Source organism: Nothoprocta perdicaria, unplaced genomic scaffold (assembly GCF_003342845.1).
Source record: "Nothoprocta perdicaria isolate Ctin4 unplaced genomic scaffold, notPer1 scaffold_297, whole genome shotgun sequence".
Classification (NCBI taxonomy): domain Eukaryota; kingdom Metazoa; phylum Chordata; class Aves; order Tinamiformes; family Tinamidae; genus Nothoprocta; species Nothoprocta perdicaria.
The window spans coordinates 677288-693404 of NW_020455529.1; the positions used below are offsets into that span (position 1 = coordinate 677288).

A 16117-nucleotide genomic window follows, 5' to 3' on the forward strand; every position below is an offset into this window, starting at 1 on the left:
TTCCTTCTTTCCTTCTTTCTTTCAGAGTGATGGTGTCACTAGTTTGTGATCTACTAAAACACTTTAGATCCTCGTCTAAGACAACAGGTAAAACATGAGCTGGTATTAATTATTTCTGATTAAAACGTGATAATTTCTGAGTAAACATTGTACTTGGAAGGCTTACTTTGTTCAACAGCCAACAACACCAACCATTATTTTATTCCCCTCTGCAACCTACGCAACTTTCACTCCACTTACACCCACATTTTCTTATAACATACTTCCCTCAATTCCACAGCACTTTATAGATAATATTAACTTGGTTAAGATGTGCTTATCACTTTCCTGGAAGACATTGTGCAAGACAAGTGYGATACATCATTACCCTGCTCTGCTACTTTGGATTAGGCTGTGCAAATACTCGTTTCCTCCTCCAGTTTTGCCCCCTGGTCTACAAGACGCACAAGAGACGAGCGTGTGTGTCGGAGTGCAGACACTTGGAAGTTGGCTGCTCATTACCCAGKATAGTCAGGAAGGCTCTTGGAGCTTATTAAAGCAGCTCAACTCCTCGCAGCTGTAAAGGTTTCCTGCAGCAATGGGTAGGAACGTATCCTCACACGTCGGGCTGCTGAGACACAGTTCCACCTTTCCACAGAGCTCTGAAATCGGGCCGTGCTGTCTGAACGCTCCCCACCTAGTTTGAGTTCTTCGTTTTCATATTTCATGTTGCAGCGGAGACAGTATTTGACCCACAGACAGAGGCCAGATCTGCCTGCTTCTCAGAGCTGCAGGTTGAGAGGACATTTATTTAAAACTGCCTGTCAGAGCAGAATGATCTATTAGGATCACAAATGGCAAGATGCTCAGAGACAGATTTTGAGGACTTCTGCTTTCACGAGCAGGAAGACAATTTCAAGATTAATTTGTGAAACAGACAGCAAAATATATCTTACCGACCTCTTAACACAGCTGTAAAAATATATTGCTTTCAAACACCTATGATGTTATTCAATTAATGGATTGGTATTGCTACTTTCAATTCATAACATTCAATTTATAATACTCATGCTCTTCCTGCTACCCTTCATCTTCCCTCTTTGTGTTCTCATGCTATCCCTAAGAGGAACTTAGGACACCCTACTGTTTTTATAATATTAAAGAGACTCCAGAATGTTCTCTGGCAGTGAAACCAAATTGTATTTTAAATAATACACTGACTTTTACCCTAGGAGCTGAGTTGCAGCTTTGCTGAACTTGGAACAACCAAAGGGCATGCCCATTTCTGCAAAATCAATGAAATCAAATATGCTGCAATTCTGATACAAGTCATTAACTGGTCTCAGAGGTACATTCATGATTATTATACAGAATTTTCGCTTTCAGTTAATGGTAGTTAGAAAAAACCTTCTACCTAGCAAGAAACTTTGAAAATGACATTTTAAAAATTATCAATCAAAACGAAAGTCCAAGTTTTCAAATCTCCTAGCTAATAGAAGTTCCAAATAAATATTTGTTTCAAATACATTGAAATATTTCAAATCAAAGCTTTTTTGAATACGATATACAACACAATAAAATCAATATTTAGTACGTCTAAATAACATGACAAATAATTTTTAGGCTTTTTTCCATCAAATTTTATATCAAAATCAACACACTTCAAGAGGACAGACGGCAAAGCTCCACTTTCTCCACTCAGACAACAAGCCAGTGATAATTACATCTAGTCCCTTCCTCTGTCCTAGCCAACTGCTTACTCAGAAGACTGGGCAAATCAAAGACAGCAACGTTGATTTATCATTATTGTTAATATTATTTTATGTTTAGAAACTACCATGTYGAGGAAAAAGAGGATTAGAAAGCACGACCAAATTAATCATTAGACATCTGCAACACATTTCCACTCTTTTGTTTAATTTTCTATTTCAAGGAGATGACCAGGACACAAAATAACTTTTTTTTTTTTTTTTTCCTTTCCCAGCACCTGCTCAACTTTGGTCTTTTTTTTTTTTTTTTTAATGCTTTTCTCTATGTAAAAAAAAATGCAAAATAAAAATGACAAAAAACCAGCAATTCTACTGCATTTACAAAGGCCTGCACTCCTGTACTTAAGCCTAAGATAAAATCTGACCAATTCTTGAAGATGAAAGGTGACAGCCTCAATGAAGAAGCAGCAGAAAGAGATAATCTGATGGCTCTTCCATGCACACACCCTCCCATGCAGCACATGCTAGTCTTGATCAATAAAATATCATGTGTCAAAAATACATTAATGAAACTCTTAAGAAAGCCTCAATAAGTAAAAAATGAAAAAGAAAAAATTCTTAGTGGGTTTTAATAAAGACATCCCCAATTAAAATTCATTTTCTGGTTTATGGATTAACAGAGGAGCTGCCAAAGGCTGCAGGGGATTTGCATATACAGTAGCTTTAAGATTTCCTCCTGAATAACTTCTCTGTCGAGCTTTTCCTTCTGCCCAGCCTCCCTCCCTCTCTCCCGAGCCTTTTCATGTTCTCCCACATCAGGCTTATTCTCCACCATTATTGTAGTGTTGAGCAGGAAACGTCAGTTCCATGGTAGTTATGTGAAAGATGAAATAAATACCAACACGTTGCAGAACACAAATGTCAGTCCTYGAGGCTCATGTGTTTTTTTTCTTTGCTGTTACTTCTCTTCTTCTACAAGGTAAGAAATCTGAATATTCTAAAGTTATCTTTTCAAGCTTTCTCTAAAATAGTGAGTTAGAAAACTTTCTAAAAGAAATTTGRTAGTTTCAGTTAGTCATATGACTATAAAAATGAAGCTAGAAAGAAAGTGTAATAACCCCAAGACCTGTAAAAAATCTGAATGCTGAACTTGCACTGACAGTGGAAGCATTTGCAAACCGTTGGTCTACTACCTAGCCTAGCTACCTAGTCTGTCTTGGTCTATCTACCAAACCAGGCTTTTCCAATACTACAAATCCAATGTTCCAATACAAATACAACATTCCAATGTGGCAAATAAAAATATAAGCAAGAATTTGAGGGAAAGGAAGATTTTTAGCCACCTTTTGTTTTCAATTAAGAAGGAACACGTGTGGCAGTGGTTAATGTCCATGTGTACGCACTAAAGCTCCGTAAATTCCTCTATGAATGTCACCTAACACACAAACACAACTTTTAAATGGCACCAGTGGCACAAAAAGGCCTCTTCCTCATAACATATAAAGCATCACGCTTCACATGGCAGCTTCCCATTTTCATCTCTAAACAATACAGGTTTCCAGCTGAGAATATTAGAGCTGAACCTCCTCTGAACCTCACCAAGACATCGGTGGTGAATGCAGTTACAGAGAAACACCCCGTCTGTGCACACAGGCCCAGAAGCCTCCCGGGATGCTGTGGTGATCTGGCATGTTCGGAGCCGGGCCACGCTCAACGCCCGGCCCTTGATTCCAGCTACAGCTGCACTGCACATTTGGGAGAGGCATGGAAATTTCAGGGAGAACAAGGTGCTGCTCTGCACGCTCTGTCTACGACTCTAGGTAGAGCCTCCCACTTCCTCCTCATAGTGTGTGTGAGCTCTGCATCTTCCCATCTCTTGTCCACGCATTTGTGTGTGACTACATGCTTGTTAAAATGTTCCTTCCAAAGGCCTTCAATGCCTAAAAGAGATTTTTTATCACAAATTTATCATTTATCATTTATTATGAATAATTTCAATCATGAGATAATCATTTATCATGAATAAGTGCCAAAATGGTGTTTTAGGTAGTCTCCGATTTCCTTATGCAGAAGGAAAGAAATTTTCCCCAAATTACGCAAAAAAGATCAGATTTCATTTGCATTTCTACCACAACTATTTTGCAGCAATTTTATATATCCTGTATAATAAAACAAGCCATTTAGCCCAATTAACTCAATGGTCCCAATAATGAAAAACGGATTCAATTAAAAGAAAAGTCTGAGGGTATCTAAGGCAAAGTGAAGTACAATTTGAAATTCCAAAGAACATTTTTGTTATCTCTCAGCAGGTGACAGCTATTGCCAGGTATAAGGACTATCTCTCTTCCTGCACACCAGCCTTCCGTCTTCTTTAACTTCTCTAAGCTTTGAAATGAAGATATTCTTAATACCCCAGAAAGAGGCTTTGYATATGAAACGAATGATTAAACTCACTCAAGATGCATCCATTTTGGGATGASAGACTGCCTGAAAGAAAGATACGCTGTGATCTTTTCCTTCTTATGACTTTCCTATGAAAACAAGCATGGGATTATTATTGGAAGTGGCTTCTCAAACTGCAAATCAACCAATACAGTGCAATTAGGCTAAAATCCTCCCTGCCCAAGGCACAATGTGAGAGCCACTGAGGAACTCGGAAGATATGGACCTTTCCTCATCCCATATGTGAAATGCGAATGGAAACCTCGCAAACTGGATGCTATTTAAACGAATATCAGATCTGCTGACATGAAATATTTCAGGTTTTGGACAAAAAAAGTAGAGGGCTTGTTGTTTATTTGTCCATTTATTTCATAACTTTTAAATGTGATCTCCCTGGGGCGGTAAAAAAAAATGCTAATTAAAGAAGAATAATAACATCATATTGGCTGTCATTTTAAGCCAATGTGCYAAAATGTGCATAGAATCATAGAATGCTTAAGGTTTGAAGGGACCTCTAGAGATCACCCAGTCCAGCCTCCCCACACACGCAGGGTCACCCAGAGCACGGGGCACAGGGCGGCATCCAGGCAGGTTTTGAAGATCTCCAGAGAAGGAGACTCCACAGCCACTCTGGGCAGCCTGTTCCACGGCTCTGTCACCCTCACAGGAAAGAATTTTTCTCCTTAAGTTCCTGTGGAACTTTTGGTGCTTCAGTTTGTGGCCGTTTCCTCTCGTCCTGTCGCTGGCCACCACTGAAAAGAGGCCGGCCCCTCCTCCTCACTGCCTCCCTTGAGGTATTTATATATAGACACTGACCAGGTCCCCCTTCAGCCTTCTCCTCTCCAGGCTGAACAGGCCCAGCTCTCAGCATCTTTCCAATCACTCGAGATTTTTCATCAAAGTTCTGAGCAAAAACTCTCATGACCTGCAGACCTGCTCCTTTTTTTCCCTCAGTGTTACACAACAAATTTGTAATTTGATGTGTAAGCAGCTATATATTGCAGAAAAGCACTTAAATGTGCTCTGGAATGAAGATATTCTGCTTAAAAACTTACTGCATCAGAACCATCCCCTTAATTTGCTTAAAAGCACTAACTTCATTAAGACTTCTATTCTGGAAATAATTTATTAATTTTCATTACTAGTAATATTCTTGCAAGAGACTCTTTACAGAAAAATCAAATCCACTGGTCTGCCTACCAATTACTGTGAAAGCCCAGGCAGTTTAACAGATTTTTTTTTTCCTCTTCAGAGGGTGGGGGCTTTTCTTGCCTTCATACGCAGTTCTAATTTTTTCCTGCTTTTCCAAGTGTTAGGTTAAAAATGTAACAGAAAAGCTTTTCTTTTCTATTGAAACCTTGATAGCTTTTTCCAGCTATTTCTAAATATTTAAGATTAATTTTAATTATTATTTTTTCACTATGCCCGTAAAAAGCTTTCAGCCGCCGTTTCCTTCCCTCGCTGCGACAGGCAGATGCTTCTCCCAAACAGTGTGCTGTTTTCACGAAATAATCCACAGCCTGATCCAGTGCTCAAGGAAATCAAAGGGGATATTTGTGCAGATCTAAATGATTCCTCAGTCAGATCCATAGCTTATGCACCTGATCAGCCACTGTCACCCAGATGCTGGTGACCTCTCCAAATTAGCAGAAATGGTTCAAATCACGGGGCTACAGTTTGGATCCYGTATTAATACAGTTCCTAATGGGTACAAAATATGTATGTATATTTCTACTGGGTCAAAGCACTTAGCTACGGCTGATCAGGTTTGTCTGACTGATTATAGGTCGACCAGAAGTAAAACCTGGTTTTAGCCTGCAAAAGAAAGGAACATTTTGTGTGGCCCAGATGAAGATCACCATCTTCAAGTTGTAAGGTGTTTCCTTAGAAAACCCTGAAGTAAATATCTGCCTTTAAATATGTAAACGAAGTAGTTTTGGAGTATTATTTTTATATGTGGCTAAGGGAACGTTTTTATTTTCCTTCCAATTGAAACTACTAGCAAAATAATTTGGGCCACTAGAAAACGCACTGAAAGAAAGTGCCTTTCTTTCACTCTTTCAGCGCAGCCAGCAATGCACGGAGGGCTTGCCAGAAGCCAGCTGTGATCTGGGATGGCACTTGGTTCTCATCACATTTAGCAAAACATGTAGTTCCTCTGTGGCTCTGGAAAAGATGTCACAGGCTCATTCACCAATAAAAGCAAAAGGCAAAAAGCTCTGCCTATTTATGCCACTAGTTTAATTTTCCAATGATGTATCAGTTGTCTTTTCACATGGATACAGCTAAAAACAACTTTAATAATCTATGAGCAATGGTACTTGGTTCCAACTCTCCTCATTGTTTTAGAAAAGACAGACTTTTTAAGGAACAAGGRGGGTTTCTACACAGCTGGTCGGGAAGGAGAATTTCTGTGAAATGAAATTCCAATGTAGTAACGAGTATTCTGATCTGAAATACAAATATAATGGGATGAAATTCCTGTGAAGCGAAAATTAAAATAAAACTCAACTGAGGCCCATGAACATGCACCTTGTCAATAATTTATAAACAGCTTCTTTTGTGAAGTAGTGACTGGAGTGGCAGAAGAGGATGTATTCACTGGCCTATAAAGCCTCTTACCATCATCAGCCACATTCTTCCTGAAGAAATTCCAAAATTTACCACACTTAATTATTCTGATACCACAGACCACTGATTATATTTCTGTAACTTTCAACAGGATATGTAAAAACAAATATCCTATTGTGATCTACAAGAAAACCAAAATATTTCTGCACTTTATATATATAAAACATAATGAATTTTCTTAGAAAAACTCAGGAATTTCACCTTTCAAAAAAAGTTTCCATTTCACCAAAGCATTATTTAATGCTGAATATTCTGTTCAGTAAATACGTTGCTGACCAATGGCCCCTTCCACTGGTGAAGCCACTCTTTCTATGGAGCATAATGAAGACAACCTAGAGAAGACTTAGTTCATTCTAGAGTAACTTGACATTTGGAAAAATCTCAGTTGGCCACATCATTCAAAGAGAGGGAAAAGTTACTTATAGATTTAGAAATAGATGAATTAAGGTCTTCAGAACTCTTTCTTGGGAACTTGTTTTATCACAAACCACAGCTGGTGCTGCTTGAGAAAGAAGCAAGTCACTAAATTTTTTCTCAAATTATATTTTACCAGGTTTATCAAATTAGGACTTCTTAAGGACCCACTGGAAAAAGAAAATATTCTGAATAGAAGCAAACACAGAGAACACCCCATAACAAATCCTGTTGTCTTTATCGATTTCCCACATTTTTTGGAAGAGTAACTTCACTGCGAGAGGTTGCTTGGGCACCTTGGATCACCACATCACATCAAAGGGAAAAAAGGGGGTTTCTGCAGAAAAACAATTACAGTTCAGTTAAAACCAAGGCACCAAAAATCTTATGTAGTCCATATCTRACAGAGTTGCTTCTTTCATAGAAAGAAATCTCCCTCTGTGGTAGGCAGAGTAACACCCCTATTTGCTAGCAAAACTGATCTCAAGGATCTGCAGGCCATGAATAACTAGGCTTAAACTACCCTAGTTCCTAGGCAATGATAAGCTGTAGTAAATCCTAGATGGTTTCAAGATCATCACACAGATGACGTAACATCATTTTTACCTCTCTTATTTTACATTTACTACACTCTAAGTTTGGTACTAAGCACAGCTCATCCAGAGCTGCCATTTATCTTCCCCAGCTTACCACAAGTATGAGCTGATGAACAGAACACAGAAAACCAACCACCCCTCCTGGAAACAGTCTCCCCATGACAGACCCCTGATGAACCCAACACACCGTCACCACTGGTGCACTTCAACACTGCCCCACTTGCAGGCCAGTGTGCATACATACAAACCAGTACAGACCTCTCATAGGTGTCACACTTAACATTTGTTTCAGTCCTTTTTTCCCCTTAACGTGCACCCTTCAGCCCTGAAAACATGCAGGAGCCACAACTCTAAATTGTCACCATATGTCACCATTGATGGAATGTTTTAAACCACTCCTTTCTTAACTCTCACAAATACCTAAAGATGTCACCCAGGCAGCTCAGATAATATCCTTTTTCTTTAGGGATGGAGAGAAAGTAAAGGAGAAAAGCAGATAGAAGCCATCCCTGCTCAACCTGCTCTTCTAAGGGCAAGTAAGACCAGCATCATCCCGGAGAGCAGTTCTGCAACACTGGCAGGGTTGACAATATTGGATAAGGAGCTTCTAGCAGCACTTGTGCCAGAGACAGCACTCCTGCTCCTGCTTTTTTTGTTTTTTTCTTTTTCCTTTTTTTTTTTCCCCTGTAGCAGTATGTAGTATTATACTGCCTTTGGGTAAAAGGAGAGCAGAGATTACGCTGCTCCTCTTTCATTCCCTCCCCTTGGCTTCCGAGGCTTCAGTTCCCCTTTGAAAGAAATACATAAACATCAGCTGAGAAGTCTGAAAATACTGTGCCTGATTCTCTCCTCGCACGAACAGAAGTCACAAGCAGGCGGGAGCGCTTACCAACAAGGAGGAGAGTGGCAAGCAGTCCCCAGGTATCTCCTCCACCCGCTTCTGGAAAATGGGATGTTTTTTTTAAATCCCGAGACATTAGCGCTGCTTTATAGCAATTCTGCCAGTTTCATTAATTGCGCTTCTATTCCAATCATTTCATAAGCAGACCGTGCTTATAATCTGGCTATTTATCCTAATGTTTGATGTTTCTGACTCATATAAACACATTACATTGAATGCAGAAAAGTACTCTGCATGACAAATTTGAGATTTCTGCCGGAAACATTTGACTGAAATTTATTTTTGCTATCCATAGAGAATAAGCCCTTACATTATTTGATTGTTATTCACATTTTGGTAATCGCATTACGAACCTCTACTAAGAAATGAAATGGCAGTGTGCCTTTTTCCCTCTAATAACAAACTTCTCCCTTCCTCCCCTTCCCAAAAGCACAGTCCTTGAAAGAGCATTAGAAAATTAAAAAGCCAAGAACAGCAACAACAACAAAAATGCATCTGCGTTGGAATATTCATTGAAACATGATGTAGCTTAGTCACCGCTTGCCATTTGGACGTGTGGTGCTTAGACAAGCTTAAGGTAACATCAGGAATTTAGTCTCGTCTTTGGTGGGAGGGACGTTGCTTTTAGAGGGCAGATTTCTATGTACCCCTAGCTGTCCTAATTGCATTAGTATGGCTAGGCTTTAAACCACTCTGTACCAGCTGATAAGCTGAGTGGATGCTGCAGATAAGACCAAAGAGAAGCAGTAACAGATCTCATTTGGTGGGTTTTGTCCAGCTCTCTGCTGATGTTCTTCACTTTCTGCTGCTGCTGCTCCTGGGACAACACGTGCCCTGGTTTTCGTAGCCCGACACTGGGTGCAGCCCTTGGTGCTGGGGCCSATGCACTGCCCGCTGCTGCAGGCCTCCTCCCGCAGCCCAATGCATGCTGGCATAAAACTGACCACGTTTTTCACTCATAGCTGTCATTAAACATTACAAGCACAAGAAAAGATGAAGTAAACATTTTATTTTTCAGCTTTAAATCTCAGTATTAATTAATCTCACAAATTCCAGTAATCTGATAATTGTCCTGCACTGCCTTTACATTTTATGACCATCATGTCACAGCAGGTTTCTCCATGGAGTTTGCTGAGAAATCAATGAACAATTTTTTATTTTTTTTTTTAAAGCTGCTTCTTCTCTTACCCTTTTTAACACCACYTTTCTCATCTGAAAACATGAGGTATTTGCTTCCCTCTGACCACCTGGCRGTACTGGAGTATGTCCTTTGATTTGCTGCATGGGCTTCAAGCTCCTGCTGACAGAATTTCTGCCAAGTAACTAGCAGGAAGCTCCCACTCTTGGTGTCTGGAAAAAATGGGAACAAAAGAGATCTTTCCTGCTATGACAGATGATTTCCAAAGCCGTGGTTTTGGCAGACCTCTCAGCTGCCTCACTCTACAATGTGGACGATTTCAGCTTGTTGCATTCAGCGCGTGATGGACATGCACAGCTACGCCGTTTGCTCAGCTCATAACTCTTCAAAAGAGTAAAAATTCCTTTCAGAATTGTTATCAATGCAACGTCCACTAGTCATGTAGTGCATATTASCAGCAATTATGGATAAGTGGCCTAATAATTTAATGAGTATGATTAATAGAAACATGTCAACCCATTTTACCAGGATGACTGGATAATTATTATCTTTGYGCTACACTTCTCACAATTAAAACAGTTCAGCCCAAATAGCCATGAGAATTACACACACCAGGACAAAGGCACTCTGGAGTGTGAACTTCATCCTTTTGCTTAAGTGGCTGTTCCCTGCAGTTCGATGCTCGACACCAAAGAGCACGTCAGGCAGCCGATGGCCAGAGCATTGATCTCGCAGCAGCTTGCAGCCCCCAAATCCCTTCAATGTTCTTGTTCTTATTGAATCAAGTGGCCAAGGAACAATTTGATTGTCCCTGCAGATCCTTTTCAGGTTATTTTCTCTCTGCTCTTTCCTTGACAGTGGTTTAATTTCCCGTATGGTGACTTATATGCTTGCTTCTAAGAATAGCCACGGCCAGGTGGAACAGCAGGAACAGAAAGCAACAGGGGAACATCTTATACCTGGAAACATTTCAAAACAAAACGTCTGCTGGAAAACACATACTTCATGTTTTTCCACACAGGGTCTTAAATTCACACAAGCGCTCAGTTTTTTGATAAGCAGAGACAGTGTTATTAAAAATATATATAGGAAAGAAATAAAAATAATACAAGACAAGGTCATGGACTGTGTAATACTTACTTTAAAGTTGGTTTTAGGCTGGTGCACAATACAAAAAAATAATCATAATAAATCACTGCAACCTTTGTATAGCTGTAGTGCTCGAAGCAATTTATACTTCTTTTTCTACATGTCTAAGGAAAGGCGCACAGAATCAGAAACGCCAATAGTTTCCTCAAGGTAATGTTCCGAGGTAAGCACTATGATGACGACACCAATTCCCAGCCCTTCATCTGGGCTCTCCCCACTGAACAAGGTACAACTYATTATGACACCAGAGTGATAAGGCCTGGTAACCCTCAGTATTTGACCGACTCCTATTTGAGTCTGAAATAAGACAGCCAGCTCTCCAGCAGCAGTCCTGCCAGCTCCACAGCGGGAAGAAGGAGCACAGTTTGCTCTAACTCTAATCGTTCCAGATGGGCTTAAAAAAAAAATTCATTCTTCCTGCCTTTCTTCCTCTCAGTGCTGGAATTTGGGGCTCAGTATTACCACGAGAGTGAGAGTTTCATAGTTCACTGGTGCAAGTAACTACCAGCATCGCTTTGGTCCCTTCCTAACTGCAGCTTCCCTTCTGCGCCTACTACAAAGCAGGGAGCCCAAAAGCTCCTGTCCTCACCCTGTTTCCTTGCACACAATTCGCAGTTTCAGTTGCTGCTCACAAGAGCCCTTTTTTGTGTCTCTGGCCACGCTTGCTACTCATCTCTGCACACCCTCCAATTCTACAGAATTACTTTTACAGCAAGGTACTCAGCGCTGCATTAAATATTTCGGATTATAAGAAGCAACTGATTTACAGGATGGCATTTAAGCACTTGCTTATTATTATTCTCCAAGACAGTCTGTGCAGCCTCTATTCTCTACCCTTACCATCTGAATCTAGAATTACAGGGGATTTTATTTCTCGGAAATGCCTGTGAGTCTKTCTCTTTCCTCATGCCTTTTAAAATATATTGCTATGAAATTCAAGCCTCTGCTTAGCAGCTGCTGTCAGAAGCACAGGGCGCACTGACAGAAGAGACTTATAAGCTAGAGGTGCTAAGCTCTTCAGATGCCACCTAGAACTTCAATAAGGATTAAGACTCACAGCTTCCAGCCACAGCATTGCTTGATTTTCTTTTAACAGAGGCTGAGGTGCTGTAGTTGAGGTTAGTCCTGCCAGAACAGCACAGCCATTGGACACAGAAAAAATTTAGGGTGGGTGTTCGGAAATGGAAATCACTCAGTCTGCCACGATGTGTTTGGGAACCAAAACCTAGGTGAAACCCAGCACAAATTCATGATTCTTTAGAAAAAAACATCCTCCYTTTTCATCTCAAGATAAAAAGAAGAAATCTTCATCACACCAAATCCATAAAGACAGCAGCGAACACAGAAATTACAACAACAAAGCTAACAATACTTGTTCTGAATGAGTTTAAAGAATACCTCCTTGAACAAAGACAATTACAGCTTTCAAAGACAAGATAAAAACAGAACTGTCACTAATGAGAAAAAAAAAGGGAGAATGGGAAAAATAAAGGTAAGACAGTAGGAAGAGGTGCCTTGAAGCACTCTGGAAAGGCAGGAGCTGGTAGTTTTCAGTTGCCATTTGGCAGCAACGTGAACACAGCCTTCCACAGGTGCTGTGATATGGTGGTTCATGGAACGCTCACACAACCTAATTTTAATGTATTTTCACAAAAGAACTTATTCACACTTGGGTCCAAGTTCTCTGCTCGTTAGGAGCTAGGTTTCTCTGCTTATTATCTAGTCACAAGAAGGAAAATAAACTAGTTCTGTCATTATGGAATCTATATTGGAAAACAAACCTTTCCAAACAAACATCTTCTTTTGACCAAAATAGGCTTAAACACCAAATACCTGCAAGTATCCAACCTGTGCCGTCATTTCCTAAATCACGTAGAATCAGTCAGCTCTAATTCTTCTTCCTAACTATGGAAAGAAAATCATACCACTCTAGAGTATAGCTGGAATTTAGGGGAAAAAAAAGAAAGGTTTTATAAAAACTTCATAAAAAAGGTTTAATAATTCTGACCCCTCAGCCTTTTAATTTCCAGGACAAAATTCTTCTATGATAAGAACTCCTACTGATGTCTATGGAGACAAAAGCTAACTGAGATGTTAGATTTCAATATTTGGATGATGTTTCTTAAAACCCTCTACAAATGGCAGCTTTTCCAATGGCATTCCCAAATTCCTGGCCAATGATTTAGGGCATGCTTTAATCACGGAACTGTTGAGACTGGAAGGAACCTCTGGAGATCACCTAATCGAGCCCAGAAGGTGTCTACTATCATCATCATGCTAGTATCAGGAAACTGTATTTATAGCAGCTGAGGATGCCTCAGTGTATCATAARTATTTGCTGCCTTGTGTTGTCCTGTAATTCTTTAGGAGCATTCTGCTGTGTCAGAAAGAAGGCATTTTCACACTCATTTTGCACTGACATAGAATATAGTCCCTAAAACATGGAACTGCTTTGCTAGACTCTCAGGACCAAATAGCTACTAACTGCTTAAAAGTTTTGGCAGTGTGCCCACACTACCACAAATTTCTAGTCTAGACAGGTGTACACCAGCTTTTGCACCTACACCTCAGCCTGCTTTTCTTAGTGAAATAATTACATATAATCAAGCACACGTTTTGCCAAYACTGTTCTACTGTAAAAAGTGACTATCCTCTAACTGTCATAGTGAAGCTGAGAAAATTTGTCTGTTGAGATCTGATCTCCCTAAATTCCCATGATTTGTTGTGTTAATGATAAAATTCATTGAAATTAAGAATCTGCTCATTCAGTCCATATTTTTAAGATAGCATCTGATTTATTTCATTGACTGGATAACCCCAGCATTTTTTATTATCTCTCTACAACCTTATTAATGCAACTTTTTCTAAAATACAATATTCTCACAGAATTTTACCTGCTCAGCACCATTTTTGTTGGTACTTCTGAGAATATCAACACTGGCCCATACAAAATACATTGATTTTTATGATTGCCTCAAAATCTTACAAAACATTCAGAGGAAGATAGCTCAAGCATCATCTGCTTTGGAAATTTATGTTTTAAAGGGAAAAAGAGGCATAAATTTTAGCATGCTAGAGTTTCAATTAATAACGCTTAGGAAAATAATTGCTGGTCAAAACAATGATGAAATGGAAATTTTAGCATCAACTTGAGACGACACAGTCACGCTCAAAGAGCATAAGCAACCATTGAGTTAAATCAGGCAATTTCAAGGCTGTGTGTTGAATTCAGTAGAGCACAGCTGGTAAGCTGCTTTAATGAAATATTTACAAGTTACTTAAGTGAAAAAAAGAGAGAGGGAGAAGGGGCAAGAAAGGAAAGGAAAAAAGTTACAGCATTTTTTWAAATAGCTTTCACAGAAATGCAGTATTTAGCATTAAAGCGGGCCTGAGGGAGCGACACACCCGAAAGGGCCGAAAGGGCCGCCCGCCGCCAACGGACACAGGCCGCGGGTGGGAATCCCCCCACGTCCCCAACTAACGACGCAAACAGGAAGATTTTTTGCCCATATTGTTCTTGCATCTGTTGATATTCGACCTAAAGATTCTCCTCAAAGGGTAGATTTAATGCCCCAGTACCGCTAGGATATGAACCACTCGTGTTTGTCTTGGGAAAGGCCTCCTTCCCGGGGGGGAAGGAACCAGCATCGCAGGGCCTGAGGAGAGGAGTGCGAGTTAAAACGTTGCCAGTAGATGTCTCTGCAAAACACACTGCAGGACACTCCAGAAGTTACAGACTTGGGCAAAATTGGGTAAAATGTAAGACGCAGTTTACGTGTCTAAACATAACGGCAAGGCTAAAATCAACTAGGGCACTAGCAAGCTCTGAAGACTCTTCTTACACAATAAAAACGGGTTTTACTTAAAACTCCCCTGTTAATTCTTCTTCTTCTTTTTCTCCCGACATTTTCTCACTGAATAAGAATTCACAAAAAGCTAAACATATATTAATACTCTTGACAGTAAGTTAAATAAAATGTACAGTCACAGGGTGGAAAGTATTTTTACCATTAAAATTCCGGCTTTTGTGAAAACCAACAGTCCATTCCTACTCCAAGAGCGATTTTTTTTTACTTCATATTTTCCCTCAAATTAAAAAATCAGTATGTGGAAGAATAAATTTTAGTTTCAGGCTAAAATCGCACAGCATAATTAAGCCCCTGATGGATAGCATTCAGAGATTCCTACATTTTCTTCCTATCTATATGATATTTGGCAGTGGTCTTATTTGCAAAAACACAGATTCTAAGCTGAGAAACTAACATTATTTTCTTGTAATTGGCACTTGCCATTAACGGACGGCATCATTTTCAGATTAATAATGCAGAAAAGATCTCAAAAGGCACAGTTCAGCTGGAAAAGCATCTGCTTAAAATATACCCACGTAATTAGGAGAGGACGTCAAACAGGCTTGATTACATATTTCATGGGTATGTGTCAAAGAGCGTAAAGCAGTTGACTTAACCCCAGGGTGACTTCAAGAGGATTTTCTTTATCCAGTGTTTGTGATTAGCACCATATAATCTGGATCTGCTGAACAAGTCGAGTTTTACACAATATGCAAATTTTCTTTTGCTTTAATTTAGCCCCTTTGGATTTAGCATAGAAATCGCCGTGTTGCACGAAGGGCTGAAACAGCAGGATCCAGTTAGTTAGGAAATTAAAAATGTAATAAAGGAAGGAGCATAATCCCTGCCGTGGCAGCCGGCACACGCTGGACGGGAACCGTGGCACGTGCTGAAGCCCGGCCCGTTCCAGCAAGACCTCCCTCCGCGAGGGCAAAAACACCCATCCATTCTCCACTCGCAGAATACTTCTGTTTTGCAAAGGATTAAATTCAYTTCATTGCCCTGTGAAGATTTTTTTTCCAGGTTTTAAATACATACCGTATCTGCACSATAACATTCTTTTTCTTTGTTATACCCTATATATAATACTAAGACATAATAAAATTCAATTAATAATATATTGCTTAAAATTTAATGTAATAAGATCACACGTAACTTCACTTTCCATTTCCCTCTCAGTTCCAATTTGTAGCTGGTACATTTTATTTACGGATATTTTAAAATATCCATATGGAAATAATATCTAAAACTGCACCCAAGTTTTGTGCTTTAGCCTTTTAAAAAGGTATTCCAAGATGAACAGGGACTCT

The 16117-nt window shown here is 39.7% G+C and overlaps 1 protein-coding gene across 1 annotated transcript in view; it reads right to left on the bottom strand.

Moving 5' to 3' along the window:
• MOCOS (molybdenum cofactor sulfurase) overlaps nt 1–16117 on the bottom strand; it is a 177728-nt gene that overhangs the window by 62176 nt on the left and 99435 nt on the right. The window lies entirely within an intron of this gene.